We start from the raw sequence: 16,958 nt of genomic DNA, 5'->3' as shown, positions 1-16,958 counted from the left end.
GACCAAAGCTGAGAGTATGAATAAACAACATTGTAATTGAAGGATTACTGGACATGGGTACGGATGTGACTGTTATTACTCCAGAATATTGGTATCTGAATTGGCCTTTTCAGGAGGCAGATGCTCAATTCCTAGGAACTGTAACCCTATCTTGAGTACAAAGCACAAGATGGGTTGAATACATAGGGCCAGGAGGGTAGAGAGGAAGGCTGAGGTCATATGTGGCTAATACAGCAGTGAATTTATAGGGTCATGATCTGTTACAACAATGGAATACCAGATAAATATTCCTGCAGTCTCAGAAACAGACAACAAACCAATTCATGTTTCTGGGAAGGATATTATAAGGTACTATAAAAACAGTCACTGACCATTCAGGCTGTACAAAAACACAGAACAAGTGGCAAACTCTCAGAGGTACCAGTGGCCCTACCTTAAAATGGTTAACTAAGAAACCTATATGAGTTAAACAATGGTCTTTAACAATAGAGAAACTGCAGGCTTTAGAACAGCTGGTACAGGAACAACTAGATGATCACCATATTGAAGAATCATCCAGTCCTTGGAATTCTCCTGTATTTGTTGTTAAAAAGAAATCTGGAAGATGGAGAATGGTGACAGATCTAAGAGCTGTTAATAAGGTTATCCAGCCTATGAGCCCTCTATAATCTGGTATTCCTTTGCCTTCCCTATTGCCTAAAGGATGGCCTCTTATAGTTATTGATTTAAAAGATTGTTTCTTTACTATACTGTTACAAGAAAAAGACAAGGAATAATTTGCCTTCTCAGTGCCTACTCATAATAATTCTCAGCCAACTAAAAGAAAGGTTACATAGCCACACCCTCTGCCAATATTTTGTAAGTAGCCATTGGAAATAATGCATATGCAATTTTCTGAATTTATAGTTTATCATTACTTGGATGATATTTTGTTATCTGATTCAAATGTAGATCCTTTAGAAAGAATATTTGAAGACATGAAGAAAGTTTTACCTAGTTGGGGATTACAAATTGCTCCTGAAAAAATATAGAGAGGAGATATTGTCAATTATCTAGGTTATAAAATAGTTTTACAGAAAATTAGAACACAGAAAGTGCAAATTAGGAGAGAGTGATTGCAGATTTTTAATGACTTCCAAAGATTGCTAGGAGACAATTCCAATCTATAGCCCACTTCTGGGATAAGACCTGACCAAATAATTCATTAAAAAAAAACTTAGATGGTGACCAAGACTTAAATAGTCTCAGGGAATTATCAGCTGAAGCTGAGAAAGAATTGACTTTGATTAAAAAGAAATTATAGGAGGCACATGTGGTTCTTGTGGATCTGAATCTAAAATTAAAACCTTATCTGGAAAAGGTCTCTGAATTAATTATAAAAGGACAATTGAGAAAAAAAGCTTTGGATACCATCAAAATTAATAAAGATTTGGTTTGAGAAGGAGAAATCTCTTAATAAAGAGTAATGACAGCTCATTCACAGAGATGACAATGTTACAGGTTGTAAGAAAACCTTATAAGGGTTGGGGGCAGGATTCTGTTCTTGTCTTTGCAGGAAAATACCAATCTTCAAAACTCAAGGGACCTTGGACAGCTAGACGGCTTAAAGAAGAAAAGATAAATATCCAGAAAGAATCACCAAGCAAAGAGAAATCTGACTCATGATACCAATAACTTCTGTAGGTAAACTTTGAAGTTTCCAGGAAGAAGACAGGGCCCCATAACAATGACTCCACCTGGTTGATATGATGTCATTATGCTGATAGCACCACTTTAAGATCAGTTTTGGGTTACAAACTGCTCAAGATGATTCCAGCTTGGCTAGCTGAGATGGTGCACTTTCTTATAATGTTCCGGCCACAGCTTTGAATAAGAACTTCAGAAAAAAACCTACCGATTACTCAAATACTATCTGTAATTATTCCAAATAGCAATCTTGAAGCTTAACCATCATTTTAGTTTTTGAGGATTCCATAGAAATAACATCACCCCATAATAGCTGGAAGTAATTCTAGAAGAGTCATCTCCCCTCTCCCAACAAAGTTTATCTTCAGGGCTAGGGATATTATTAGGGCTTGGTTATAACTGGTATAGGGTTGGGGGTGGAAACGAAGTAGGCTCAAGGATCTCTTTTGTAAAATAAAGGGAATGGATGGGATGGGATAATAGGTAGATTAGTGTGAGCTTCTTCACAGTAATAATAATAGCAAGTAATAGAATTCTTGTGAGCTATTATTTATAGATCATTTACATTGGCATAGATTTTTGTATATTGATACAAATTTAAATTATATTTGTTATATTGAATATGTTCCTATTTCTGTTTACAATATTTGTGTACCTATGCAAAGTTATTTTGGCATATTGTATGCATGTATGTTTCTACCTCAGCTTAAGATATTTTGTATATTGATGTAACCTTAGGATATATTTTTCATATTGCACTATACATTTCTACCTCTGATCAAGATACTGTTTACATCAAGATATTGTTTACATTTTGAGTTCATTGTCCTCATTTGCTACACATTTAAGAGTTGTTTAATTTTTTAATATGAAGCTATAGTCTTTAAGCTATATAGGTATTAAGAACTATAGGTTAATAGTCACCCATGTTTGTCATACTTGTAGTTAGATTAATCAAGGTTCTTTAGATGCATAGAAATTGTATTCTGGGGGCTGGAGGGATGGCTCAGAGGTTAAGAGCACTGACTGTTATTCCAGAGGTCCTGAGTTCAATTCCCATCAACAACATGGTGACTTACAACCATCTATAATAAGATCTGGTGCCCTCTTCTGGTCTGTAGGCATACATGCAGACAGAACACTATATACATAATAAATAAATCTTTAAAAAAGAGAGATTGTATTCTACATAGATAGGTAATCTTCAAACACTTCAAAGAACTATAGATATGGCATTTAAATAGCTTAGGATTCTGTTAATGTGAAACACGGTGCTCCTGAGAATCTATTTCAGAGAATGATGGGAACTGAAGACACTCTACTTGGAACTGTTTTCATCTTGGCAAAACTGGACTTTGGACAAAAAACTGCCTCTGCCTTGACTACAGATAAAATGCACAGTGTCCAGACTGGACAAGCAGGATGTAAGTGAAAAGACTGCCAAACCTTGTCAAGACAGGTTAAGATGGTTTTTCAAATTTTCCTGCCTCTGAAAATGTTGGTTGCCCAAATGTTGCAAACGAGACTTTGTGTGATTGACTAGGTAGTCAGTTGTCTCTGTCATTTTTTGCAACTTTTGGAAGTTGCTTGAATGCATTTTCTGTTTACTCAAGTAATACTATTTTCCATCTCAGGTCTTTGATGAGGTTGAAGACTAGATAATCATAGTTACTTTCCTCTCATGACTTAGCCAAGTCATTTTTAATATAAGACTCAGACTCTTAGAATAACTATTGAAACATTTAGCATATGTTTCTTGTTTGATGTTGTTCATGCTGGTTGTAATTCTATTTTTTATGTATGTTTTTGCTCTTCTTTTCCCTGGACAATACTTGATATTTGTCCTTATTGTATATAGTTTTGTATTAGGCTTATAATTCTCTTATTTGGACAAAAGGGGGAGATGCTGTGGGAACTCCTTCAGCCAATAGCTTTTAAGATACTGACCCACTTTGGGCGTGGTCTCATGTACTATATATGCAGACAAAAAGTATGTGGCCTTCTTGGCTGCTGGATTCAGTTCTAGTTCCCAGTACACACAAAAGACTGCAGATTCTATTTTTTTTTAATGAGTTTATCCCCAAATAAATAAACTTTTGTTATATTCCATTCTGGGCTATTGTGGAACTCTTTTGTACACCATCAGTTCATGCATGTGAGCATGTGATTATATGTGTGAACCAGCACTCACTTGTGGAGACCAGAGCAAGGCATCAGATATCTTCCATCTCATCTCCTCAAGACAAGGTCTTTCAGGGTCTCTCAGGGTCTCTTAGCTTTTTGTTTAGGCTAGGTTGACATACCCATGAGCTCCTGGGATTCACCTGTCTCTGCTCTGAAATGCTGCGATTACAGGCATGTCTGGTTTTTCTGTGAGCACTGAAGATTTAAACTCAGGTTCTCATGCCTTAGGTTTGCTAGGTCAGTCACTGTCACTGAGCCACACCCCTAGATCTGGACTATTTCTTGACATAAATGATTCTTTAGCTACAGATGAAAACTTAGAAGGGTGGATCTTTGGTTCTCAGTCAGCTTACAGTACAGAAGGGTGAATATTTGGTTCTCATTAGGCTTACCGTACAGAAGGGTAGATCTTTGATTCTCAGTGTGATTACAGTACTTGTCTATGCTGAAATGTTGGGTAATAAACAAACAATGGTCACCATTTAGGGGTTTCACTTGTATGTGTGTGGAGGTGGCTAGACAGAGCCTCGTGACACACTGAACCTGGGAGGGCCTCTGTCTTCCTTAAGCAACACTTCCACACAGTGAGACAAGGGTACAGCAAGGAAAGAGACTGACCACACGGGAAGTCTTCACAGGAGAGAGTATGTTTTAGTTGGGTCTTAAGAAAAATGCAGTGTTCTCCAAAGAAAGAGGAGGAGGAAGGTCTCACAAACAGAGCCATGGAAGCAGAACCTCAGTTAAAACCTAAGCAAAATCTAGAACTGTAGAGCCAGCATCATAATGCCCCTGGGGCAGTCTGAGCATCAGACAGCAGCCGCTTGCCATGGAGTGAAGCTGGGAAGCTGTTCATCCGGGTAATAGCATCAGGGAGTGTTATTAAGTATGCCCCATATGTTTGCACTCTGTACACACATACCTCAGCTTTTTTAATTTTCATGGATTCATCTACCCATGTCCACCTGCAAGCAAGGACACCAAACCTGGATACTTCTCTGATGGCCACATGCCCAGAGGAGGCCAGTCCCACTGGTTTCTCTTTCCTGTGGAAGTTGGGGCCTGTTTGAGTGCACTCACGTATTTGGTGTCTCCCCTGAGAGAAGTATGCTGCTCACAGACTTATATGATGAAGCCAGAATGAGCTTTGTTCAGCTGGGAATCATTGTTCAGCTGGGAATGGGGAGGGGTGGGAAGAAAGTGCATGAGATGACAAGGTGGAAAATTAGAGGTGGCTAAAATTAAGAGATATTACTCACACATCTCAGACCTACGCCCACACCTGCTTTTCTTCCTGGTTTTCTTCCTTTGTTCTCTCTTCTGGTTTTGAGTAGGGCTGGTAAGAAGAAACAGAGAACCTCAGTTCCCAGAGCGGTCGCCCCGATGTCCATAATCTGGGAGGTAGTGCCAGTTCCTTGGTACAGTGGCCACTGTGACTTCAGTCTTCCTCCTTTGGCTTTTTCTTCGGAGGCTCCACTTAAAGGCCCCCTCTTCCCCTTGGTGAAGGCATCAGAGATGAGGGAGTTTGTCAATAGGGCTGGTGGGTGGTGACAGAAGCAGGATGGAGGGGAAGGAAGTGGTGTGGGGGTGTCTTTAGAGCAGAGGAAGGGAATCGAGGAGGGAGGAGAGGGAGTGAGCCATAAATGTTACATAAATGGCTGGTTCTGTATTGGCCCTTTGGGACCTTCTACCTGCCTCTGGGCTTTAGAAAGCGGCGACTTTCCTTCGGGTTCACTGACCACAGGGCAATGGCTGGTACTGGACTCTGGAATTTCTCAAGCAGCTCTGCACAGCACCAGAGATGCTCAGAGTCTGTGCTGGAGTCAGCTGAGTGGGCATTTTAATGTTGCCATTGCTGAGAAGAAACAACATGATGAAAGCAGCTCGAGGAAGAAAGGGTTTATTCGGCTTATGATACTACATCACTGTTTATTGTTGAAGGAAGTCATGGTAGGAACTCAAGCAGGGCAGGAACCTGGATGCCATGGAGGAGTGCTGCTTACTGGCTTGCTCAGCATGGTTTCTGAGAGAATCCAGGACCACCAGCCCAGGGATGGCATCACCCACAGTTCTAGGCCCTCCCACATCAATCACTGAGAAAATGCCTACTGGCTTGCCTGCAGCCTTATCTTATAGAGGTATTTTCTCAGCTGAGGCTCTTTCCTTTCTGAAGGCTCCAGCTTCTGTTGACATAAAACTAGGCAGCACTATGCTCCTTAGAGGGACCAGAGTGACCATCATACAATGTGAATACGCTCTTGTCCCACATTGTGGATGAGGGAGAGTCAGGGTACCAGATTCTATGTTCCAAGAAGTCTATGTTCAGAACCCAGCTTCTGCTGCTCCCCAACTATGCTGCGTGCGCCCCAGCTCCCATTAGGACCGTTGTTGACATAGTTATATAGAGCCCTGGCCAAATGGAAGTTCCTTTTTTCTCTTTACTGGGTACTAGCCACCATGGTCACTCTGAGATTTCTACTGTTTTCCAAGCCTCCTTCTGTTGATCTGTAAAATGCCTCCTCTGTTTACAAGGCCAGTGTGAGGATGAGGTCACACATGGAGCACATATAAAATCTCTCTATATTTATGAGCTGTAAAGAGCTTAGTTGATTGCATTTAAACACACATACGTTCCTTGTTTAGTTCTTTGATTGCTTAAATCAGAGTTTTATGGTTTTTCTCATATAGATTTTTATGTATTTTGTTAGTTTTTATACATAACTATTTCAGTTTTAGGGTGCTAATGTAAAGGGAGATTTTTTTCTTAGTAATTTTATTTGTTAATGGCTAGTATGTTAAAAAGTGATTAATTTTTGCTTATTAACCACATATCCTGAAAACTTGCTATAATTGCTTGTCAGCACCAAGAGGAATATTTAGGGAGGGGTGCTTTGTTAGTGTTCTCAGGTTTATGATATAGGTGATCATATGGTTTATGAATAGAGTTTTATTTCTTACCAACCTGATGTCATTTTTTTTCTTGCCTTATTTCCTCAGAATTTCAAGTGTAATGTTGGGAAGGAGCGATGAGAGGACTATCCTTAGCTTTTGCTGATGTTTGCAGAGTGATTTCTAGTTATCACCATTAAGACTGATATCTGCTCTGGGCAGATGCCCTTATCAGGATAAGGAAGCTCTGCTTCTATTCTGATGAAATTTTTTCTTTTTAATCATGAATAAGATTTTGTTAATTTTTCATCTGTTGATCTTCCTTCTCCTCTTCTTCCTCTCAGGACCCAGACACGGAGCACCTCTCAGGACCGTCTCTGAAGAGAGTGAAGGCCAAAGCTCAGCACGTGTCTCATGGTGAGAAGAATAAACTGGCTGCCCTCAGATCATTAACAGTTCTCTCAGGGCTGGAGAGATGGCTCAGTGGTTAAGAGTACATGCTGTTCCTGAACAGAGAATTCTCAACAGAAGAATTTCAAATGGCCAGAAGATACTTAAGGACATGTTCAACTTCCTTAGCTATCAGGGAAATGCAAATCAAAACAACTTTGAGATACCATCTTATACCTGTCAGAATGGTTAAAATAAAAAAAAAAACCCACCAATGATAGCTTATGCTGGAGAGGATGTGGAGTAAGGGGAATACTCATCCATTGCTGGTGGGAATGCAAACTTGTGCAACCACTTTGGAAATCAGTGTGGCGGTTTCTCAGGAAACTGGGAGTCAACCTACCTCAGGATCCAGCAATACCACTCTTGGGAATATACCCAAAAGATGCCCAATCAAACCACAATAGAATTTGTTCAACTATCTTCATAGCAGCATTATTTGTAATAGTCAGAACCTGGAAACAACCTAGATGTCCCTCAATGGAAGAATGGATAAAGAAAGTGTGGCATATTTATACATTAGAGTACTACTCAGCAGTAAACAAACGATGACATCTTGAATTTTACATGCAAATGGATGGAAGTAGAAAACACTATCCTGAGTGAGATAACCCAGACCCAAAAATATGAATATGGTATGTACTCACTCATTAGTGGATTCTAGCTGTAAACAAAGGACATTGAGCCTATAGTTCATGATCCTAGAGAAACTAAGTAATAAGGTGAACCCAAAGAAAAACATATATAGATCCTCCTGGAAATTGGAAGCAGACAAGATCGCTAGGCAAAAGTTGGGAGCATGGGAGCAGGGGAGATGTAGAGGGAAGGGGAGAGGGGGAGAGACGGGAGAAGGGGAGGGTTGGGAGAGCTTCGGAACTGGGATGGTTGAGATGGAGGAAGGGCAGATATGGGAGCAGGGAAGGAGATATCTTAATTGAGGAAAGCTGTTTGGGGTTGGCAAGGAACTTGGTTCTGGAGGGGTTCCCATGAGTCCATGGGGATGACCCCAGCTAGGACCTTGGGCAGTGGAGGAGAGGGCGCCTGAACTGGCCTTGTCCTATAGTCAGACTAATGACTATCTTGAATATCACCATAGAACCTTTGTCCAGCAACGGATGGAGATAGAGACAGAGACCCACATTGGAGCACTGGACTGAGCTCCCAAGGTCTATTTTAAGAGCTGAAGGAGGGAGAATATGAGCAAGGAAGTCAGGACCACACGGGGTTGGTTCACTGAGACAGTGTGCCTAAGCTAATGGGAGCTCACCAACTCCAACTGGACTGGGATTGAACGACCATGGGATCAAATTCGACCCTCTGAATGTGGTTGACAATTGAGGCAGACTAAGAAGCCAATGATAATGGCACTGGGATTTGTCTCTACTGCATGTACTGGCCTTTTGGGATCCTATTCTATTTGGATGCACACCTTCCTAAGCTTGGATGTAGCGGGGAGGGCCTTGTATTTCCCACAGGGTAGGGTACCTTGGATTTCCCACAGGGCAGGGTACCTTGTTTTCTCTTAGGACTGGAGAGGAGTGGGGGAGAGAGTGTGTGCTGGGGAGCAGGAGGGAAGTGGAAGGAGGGGAGTAAGTGGGAATTTTGATTGATATTATTTATAAAGTAATAAAAAAGAAATATAAAAAATTAACAACAATAACAAAAAAGAGTACATGCTGTTCTTCCAGAAGACATGGGTTCAATTCCCAGCACCCACATGGCAGCTTACAACTGCTGTAACTCCAAGATCTGACACCCTCTCTCACAAACATACATGCAGGTAAAGCACCAATACATATAAAATAGATAAATAAAAATGAAAAATAAGCCCAGTTCTCCCAAGTGAATTCTCAAGCAGGTTCCCCATCCACATCCTTGTCCTGATAGCGTGGGTGGGACAGGGATGGGGATGGAGGTGGGGGTGAGGGTGGGGGTGGGCAGGAGTCTCAGTCCAAAGGCCTGCGCAGCTTTTCTGTGTCCACCCAAGTACCCCTGGCTTTTATGGCTCTTCCTAGGGCCACTCAACCACGAGACGTTCCAGGAGGTTGGGCTCCATGCCATGGCAGGTCCAATGACTGCCTTCCAGAGGATAGTGTTTGGAGTTACCCAAAAGGACAGGGGCATCAGAGCCAGGAGGACAGACTCCAAGTCTCCTCCAAAGCTTTGGTGAAGGACCCCCTTTCTTCCTTCCCAGAAACCCTGCTTCTCAGCTGTCCCACCTCAATCACCTCACACTGGCGGACGGGGCTGACTGCTACGGCAGCAGCCTTCTGCAGACTCTGTGTCGGGCCCCGCCCCCTCAGATTCTTTTCCCCACAGGGATGACTGTTCTGTGGCCATAGATTACTCTCGACACCTAATTACTGTATATCATCATGCCATAAAATGATGATTGGAGGTGTCACTGTCCCAAATTTGCGCTCATAAAATACGCATTCTTTTGTTTTCCTCCTCTGCATTTGTCTGGGAGAAAAGACAGGCAAATTTATTCCAACTTTTCAGAGGAACTTAAAAGCACAGGAACAGAAGACTTTTACAGGTGGGTGGTTTTAAAAATACTCTGCAGAGCGAGGCGGCCCGAGCCCAGCCGAGTCTGTGTGGCCCAGGGAGGAAAGGGAGCCTTTGGGGGAATCAGCTTCTCTGCTTCACCTGCCTGGCAGAACCTGTCCTTCATCCGGTCACCTGACCCCATCTTCCCTTCTGTCACCCCTACCCTCGTGAGCCTTTTTTTAGGGAACAAGGGCCTCTCCTCAGGCTGGACTGCCATTTGATCTCGGTAAGTTTTATAACCTCTGCACCTCTGAGGTATTGGTTCCAACACAAAAAATGGGGACTAGTGAACCCTATCTCTACCCCACTCTGCTTCCATGAGAGTTAAAAATAAAACCACTGTGGAGGTGAGGTCTCCTAACCCAGCAGAAGGACACGCAGAGGCCGTATTTCTTTTCCCCCTCCATACATTCTCCTCTTGTCCTTCCTAGGAGGGTGTCAAAGTCCTGGTCACTCTTCAGCTGGGGAGAATTCCGTTCTGTGGGGTGGCCTGCAACCAGGAGCCATAGGACAGTCATGCCATTAACCTGGTTGGCATATCGGGCAGAGGCTTGGATTCAGTGAGCACCACACTTGGATCTCCATGGGCTTTGGGAGTAGTTCTCTACCTCAGGCGAACTTGTGATTCCACACCAACTAGCAGGTGATGTGGCCTTAGAACAAAACTTAGGGGTTTGTGGGGAGAGGCTCACTTGCTTCCCAGCAGGCACCGCTTGCCCGTAGCTCTAGATCTAGGAGTGGGACCCCGTGGAGCTTCCCCTCACCATGTTAATATGCCATCGCTCCAGCCTTGTCTCTGCAGCCATTCCTAGGAGACACTGCTTCACAGCAGACGTCCTTGTATCTGGTTCTTACAATCTCTCCTCCCCCTCTTCCTGTTGGGGCTGGGATCCCCATGATCTGGTGAACTCTGCATTGTGTCTAGTGGTGGTTTTCTGTGATGGTCCTCCATTTGCCGTTCCAGGGAGGGTAGCCAGGAGGGGCTAGAGGGAGGAAGAGGGGGCTGGCATAATTGTTTTAACTAAAAACATATTTAAAAAACAACTTTGTGAGTAGGCAAAGTAGAGCAGGGCTGCCACAGTGGGGCCCCTCTCCTATCATACATCTCCTCTGCCTGGATAGCACCTCCAGAAAAGCCTTTTCCACCTTCCTCACCCAGGGTAGAGGTGTTCTTCCCCTACCTAGGGCCCTTTCTGCACTGGCCTGCTGCAAGGGGGTAGACCCCCAACAAGGGTTATGTATGGTCTGGACCACCTGGCACCCCGGATCTGCTTCTCCAAGCACCATGGACTGGTCCAAAGGCTGTCTGCCTTTCTTGGTTGTTTTGCTAGGACAGTGGCAGACTAGCCTGCTCACCACAGAAGCAAGGTGCCTAGTCAGCATCTGGCACGCTGTGGGCACAGCAGTGGGCACAGCAGTGGGTATCATGCTTGGTGTGTTCCTGGCTCCATTCTAAACACATTGCCTGCACCACCTCAGAGAATCCCCAGAACAACCCTAACCGATTGTGGCAAGTAGAAGCAGCGACCCAGAAGGCTTGGGCCTTTGTCCCTGTGTGGCTTATTTCCTGTGTGACATTTCTGTCCCTCACTGTTACATAACTTCCCACTCCATAGAATTGCTATGCAGTTAATCACACACATCAGGTGGCTGTGTGTTGTGCATCGGCCCACCTTACAGTGGCAGAAGGTGAGAGAGAATTTTAGTAACTTCATGAAATTCACAGGGTCTAAGAAAGACAGCTGGGACTCAAACCCAGATAGTTGGACTCCTGGGGCCTTGCTGTTAATCTCTCTCTGTTGGTGGATGCTGCTCAGACTCGAAATAATCACACAGAAACTATATTATTTAAATCACTTCTTGGTCAATCACTTAAGTGTATTGCTAGCTAGCTCTTATATCTTTGGTTAATCCATTTCTATTAATCTGCGTATCACCACATGGCTGTGGCCTACCGGTAAGGTTCTGGTGTGTCTGTCTACATGGCTTCTCCTTGACTTTGCCTACTCTCTCTGTATATGTCTCTTCCAGCCTGGCTACATTCTGTTAAGCCATTGGCCGAAAGCAGCTTCTTTATTAAGCAATGGCAATAAAACATATTCATAGCATACGGAGGGGAATCCCACATTCTCCTTCTCTCTCTCTCTCTCTCTCTCTCTCTCTCTCTCTCTCTCTCTCTCTCTCTCTCTCTCTGTCTCTCCTTTTTCCCCCCCCCCCCCCCAAGAGAGGATTTCTCTCTGGCCCTGGCTGTCCTGGAACTCACTTTGTAGATCAGGCTGGCCTTGAACTCAGAGATGTGCCTGCTTCTGCCTCTAGAGGGCTGGTATTAAAGGTGCTGGCCTCCACTGTCCAGCCTTGCTGTTAACCTCAACACTGAAGAGTTTGCCAAAACCTATGTGAAGACCTGGCTTTCTCTAGGAATCTCTGCAGGGGTCTCTCTTCCTTTGAAAAAAGGCAGCTGAAACGTGTTAGGCCTCTCTTGTCTTGCTGCTATCTGAGATTTTCTCCACGTAAAAACAGCGCGGTTCTCTAACTTGATGGCTGGATCCACAGGTGTCTCTGGCCGACGGGCGGGTCCCCAGTGTAGTGACTTATTTTGCAATCTGACAAGCTGTTGCCACGAGGAACATAACCTACACCGGGCACGTGAAAGAGCCTTGGAGATCACATGCCCATAGGCTGGACCAACGCTGAGGTTACCCAGGGGTTCATGGCCATTGTCCCTGATATATAAGGCCGAATCCAAAGGCCATTTCGAGGGGTGCCAGAAATCATGAGATCTAGGGTTCTGGGAGGTGTGGATCCAGTCTTGGTGTGTCACGCATGCTGTGTGATCTTTGGTTGTTTGTCATCCTCTCTAGCCCCAGCAGCGGTCCACGAAAGGAGTCTGGCCGGCTGATACGTTCTGCAACTGTGGGGAAGGTACCTCCTTTGTCACTGCCTGGGTCCGTATGTGGGCCGGGTGGCCTCAGCCCTCATGCGAGGCTGTGGGGTTTGGATGGTGCTTGGCAGGGTAGGGTCTCTTCCGCGAGCCTTTAGGACCGGCTGGGAGCGCAGAGCCCAGCGCCCGGCAGGGGGCGCTGCTGCACCGCGCGCGGCTTCCCTGCGTGCCCTCCCAAGGACAGTGTGTGCGGGCAGCGGGCGGTGCGGGGCAGTGGCCCACAGAACTCCAGCCACGCCCACACTCACGCTGCGGGCCGAGGTCGGCGACACGGTGTGAGGAGTCGAGGGGCAGGGGACGCTGTCCGACACCCTGGCTGGCCTTTAGCCACTCTCCAATTGTGTGGATCGGTGTGGGAACGGAGTGGGGGCGGGGCCTCGAGCTAGCTAGCGCTGGTGGTCGCAGCTCTCCTGTGACCTTGAGAAGTCACTGTCCCTTCTGGTATTTTATTTCTTTGTCCTGCGACGGGGAATTCTTGAAGATGCCCATGAGATAGTACTGCCTGTGAAAATGCTTCAGGAAATGCAAAGCCCAAACAGGAAGATTTTCATTGAGTGTCTGTCATCCCCTTCCTCTCCCAATCCGTCTGCCCAGCTCCACACTCTGGTGGCAACCATTTTTAGCCATTTCCCACCCGTGTTTTCTGGGTTTTTCCTACATACTTCAAGATAACATGCTTAAACTGCCATTTCCTAATTTGCCTACATTAGCCAGTATCTATTGTCTTCCTGTTGGAATAAGTAAAGAATTAGCTGCCCTCCAGCCTCAGCCTGCCCAGGGTATCTGGTTCACTATTTTTAGGTAACTCAGTGATCAGCAAGAAATTGTAGCGTTTTGTTTCCCCCAGAGCTCTATCAGAGCTGACCCTCAGCAGCTCTGTCAGGGTTTAACGCTCCCCTTTTATGGGAGGGCGAGCCCGCTCCCGGCAGTAGCTCGCGGTGGGCTTCTCCAGGACTTGCTTTTTGTCTTTGCTTTTTGGTCCTGTCTCTGTTTCCCCCTCTCCCCTCACACTCCGTGCTTCCTAAGTGGGGCAGGAGCGGGGAATTCTAGTCTGTGGATTTATTTGTGTTCTGCCTGGATGCTCAGCACAGATCCAGGTTGGAAGCACTCTCCTTCAGGACAGGATGCTCTGCCCTGCGCCGTGTTCGCACACCTACGGCTGAGGCAGACAGGCTGCATGCCTTCAGATTCACGTTCCTTTTCGCATGTACCTTCTCTTGGGATCCGAGGACATCATTTATGTTTGGAATTGGACAACACATGTAGTTTGGTGGCTTCTGTCATTGTGTGTCTGGCCCTGAGTGGCCCCTTTCCATTATGGATATGTGTTTCCTTCAGTCTTGTGAGGCCTTATTTTTTCTTTCATAATCTTTCCACCTGCTCTCTGAAGCTCCCGAGTCTGTTCTGGGCCTCTAGGATTGATCTCCCAGCTTCTTTGTCTTTGGTTTCTCTTCCCCTCGGTTTTTTCAGTGTCTACTCCAAATTATCTCCTGGGTTTATGTCCTAGTCAGTTCTGGCTATCACATTCCAAATCCTGAAGAACTGTTCATTTGTTCTTCTCTATCCCACACAGCACAGTCTCTTCTGGTTTTTCTCTGTCTGTTGCCTGACTTCTCTGTCTCCTCCAGTTTCCCATTTGTGTGTATTTGGTTTAGTGGAGTCTCCCTGGCTTTGTGCCCCGCCCCATGCTGGGGATGTCTATGATCTGTAGCGGTCCTTGTAAGTGTGTGTGTGTGTGTGTGTGTGTGTGTGTGTGTGTGTGTGAACGCATATCCATGGAAGTCAGAGGCCTTGCATCCCCTGGAGTTACAGGTGTGAACCACCCACTGTGGATGTATAGAACAGAACTAGGGTCCTCTGCGAGAGCATTTTGCGTTCTCAACCACTGAGCCATTTGAGCCATCTCTCCAGCCCTTGTTCTTTGCTTTTGTCCATAGTTAAGGATAGAGACGCAGTAAGGACTGGCCTTGGATGGTGTGTGAAGCCAGGCAGGTTAGTTCCCCTTGGGTAGACCAGGCAGGGGATGACCTTCTGGTTCAGAGGAAGAACTCTTTATCCAGATATTCTCCCTCCCCAGATGGAGTCTTGCTCTGTTGCCCAGACTGGCGTCACATTTGCCTCAGCCCCACCTCTGAGAACATGGGAAATTCATCTTTCTGGGATTGTTCCATTTCTCCAGCAGGGGGAGGATGGGTGTGGTTATCAGGCAGAGTTTGGAGTGTGTCTACGTGGGGATGAATTGCAGATCTGTCCTAGCTTGTTATCTTTCTGATCACAACCAAGTCACGTGTCCCTGTGCCTCAGTTTCCTAACTGTGATCTGAACCCATTAAGAAAACCACTCCAGGGGCTGGAGAGATGGCATTTAGGATCACTTGCTGTTCTGACAGGGAACCGAGTTTGCTTCCCAGCACCTACCTTGAGATGCTCACCGCTGCCTGTAGCTCTAGTTCTAGGGGGTCAGATGCTCTCCCATGCTCTGTGGACTGCACACATTTGGTGCACTTACACACAAAATTAATACACCCCAAATAAAATAAAATAAAATCTTAAAAAACAAACACTAGGGGTTAGATTGACGGCTCAGCAGTTAAGAACACTGACTGCTCCTCCAGAGGACCCGGGTTCAATTCCCATGACCTACACGGCAGTTTACAACCACCTGTAACTACATCTACAGGAGATCCAATGCCTCTTCTGATCTCTGTGGGCACCAGACACGTACATGGTGCACACACATTGATACAGGTAAAGCACCTTCACACACACACACACACACACGCGCACACACACACACGCACACACACGGGAAACAATATCACTCCAGACATTGCTTCATTTGTGCATATGCTCCTTGATCTATGTCAGAACTACATTCCATAGCCCACTGTAAAATGAAAATATTGAAAGAAAATGCATTTATTTATCTAGGTTCTACAACGTCATTTCTTAACAATATGGTACACAATTTCAGGTGTGGGCATATTTTTTTAGATTTTATTTTGTATTTTAAAGACTGTGTGTGTGGCACATGCACATGTGTGCAGTGTGGGAGCACAAGTGCCCACGGAGGCTAGAAGAGAGCATCCACTCAGATCCTCTGGAGCTGGAGTTACAAGCAGCCCGGGGTAGGTGCTGGGAACCAAACTCTGGTCTTCACAAGCGCCATATATGTTCTTCGCTGCTAAGTCGTATCTCCTCAGCCTGGCAAAGTGTGGTTTTATTAGACACTTTGTACCATCCTAAAGTTAAAACTCCGAAGTTTTAAACTAGTGTGACCTGTGACTGTGTATCTTTGTGAGGTTCTTAATGCTGATAACAACAGGCCTGTTACATTGTTTCCTGCCATTGTTCCCAGAGGAGAAAGAGGGTGGAGGACTGTGTAGAGACAGCCAACCCTGCTGTCCTCAGCCCCGCCTGGACTCAGGATCTCATGCCAGCTCTTTCTTTTCTTTGGTGTCTATCCTGTAGGAAGAAACCAATAAGGGGTTGGCTAATCCAAAAACGGTTTTGAATGAAAAATTATTTTGTAAATGGAATTGTGGTGGTTTGAGTGAGAAATGTCTCCCTTAGGCCTGGGTATTTGGACACTTGGCTCCCAGTTACTGGCGTTGTTTGGGGAAGCTTAAGGAGTGTGGCCTTGCTGGAAGAAGTCTGTTACAGAGCCTGGCTTTGAGAGTTTAAAGCCTCCACACTCCCACTTCACTCTGCTTCCTGCTTGCAGTTTGAAGGTGTGAGTTCTCCGCCGCCTGCTGCCCTGCTTCCCCACCCTCATAGACTCTTATTTCTCTGGAACCCCAAGTCAAAATAAACTCTCTCTTCCAAAAGTTGCTGTTGGTCATGGCATCTTCTGACCACAGCAGAAAAGCAGCCAACACAGAACCACACATCTCAAACATTTTGCTTTGCCCTAAAACCCACAGGTGACGTTTCCCTTTCCATAAGTATGGGCCTGTGACGTCTTCCTTCCACTCCCAAATGCGTATAATACCAGCTGTCTCTTTTGGGGGCAGCTTCTTTACAGCAAGCACAGTTTGTGTTTAAAGGGACTTACAGACCAATCTGAACGCAGATTTCTTTAGATCAGTGGCACGTTTTACTTCTCTATAAAGTTGGAGCCAAGACCTCTTCTTCCCCCTCTAATCTTATTGAAAGTTGCCAAACTCTCCTTTCTGTTTGTGGCTTTTCTTTTTCCCACCCCCTTGTCCTCACGGGTTGATATCTTTTTCCCTTGTCGTCACTCCAAGGAGAAGAGGGAGAAG

The 16,958-nt window shown here is 45.2% G+C and overlaps 1 long non-coding RNA gene across 1 annotated transcript; it reads left to right on the top strand.

The window, feature by feature from the left end:
* The first annotated feature begins 326 nt into the window (after positions 1-326).
* Positions 327-7,671, top strand: LOC126497943 (uncharacterized). Its single transcript, XR_007590722.1, has 3 exons — positions 327-1,679; positions 2,969-3,110; positions 7,101-7,671. It is a non-coding gene; the product is annotated as an uncharacterized lncRNA (long non-coding RNA).
* The last annotated feature ends 9,287 nt before the right edge of the window (positions 7,672-16,958 follow it).

This window comes from Alexandromys fortis, unplaced genomic scaffold (genome assembly GCF_014885135.2).
Source record: "Alexandromys fortis isolate MF-2015 unplaced genomic scaffold, M_Fortis_MF-2015_v1.1 scaffold_13, whole genome shotgun sequence".
NCBI lineage: Eukaryota > Metazoa > Chordata > Mammalia > Rodentia > Cricetidae > Alexandromys > Alexandromys fortis.
The sequence above is the reverse complement of the archived record's forward strand: the minus strand, read 5'-3'. Positions and strand labels throughout refer to the sequence as shown.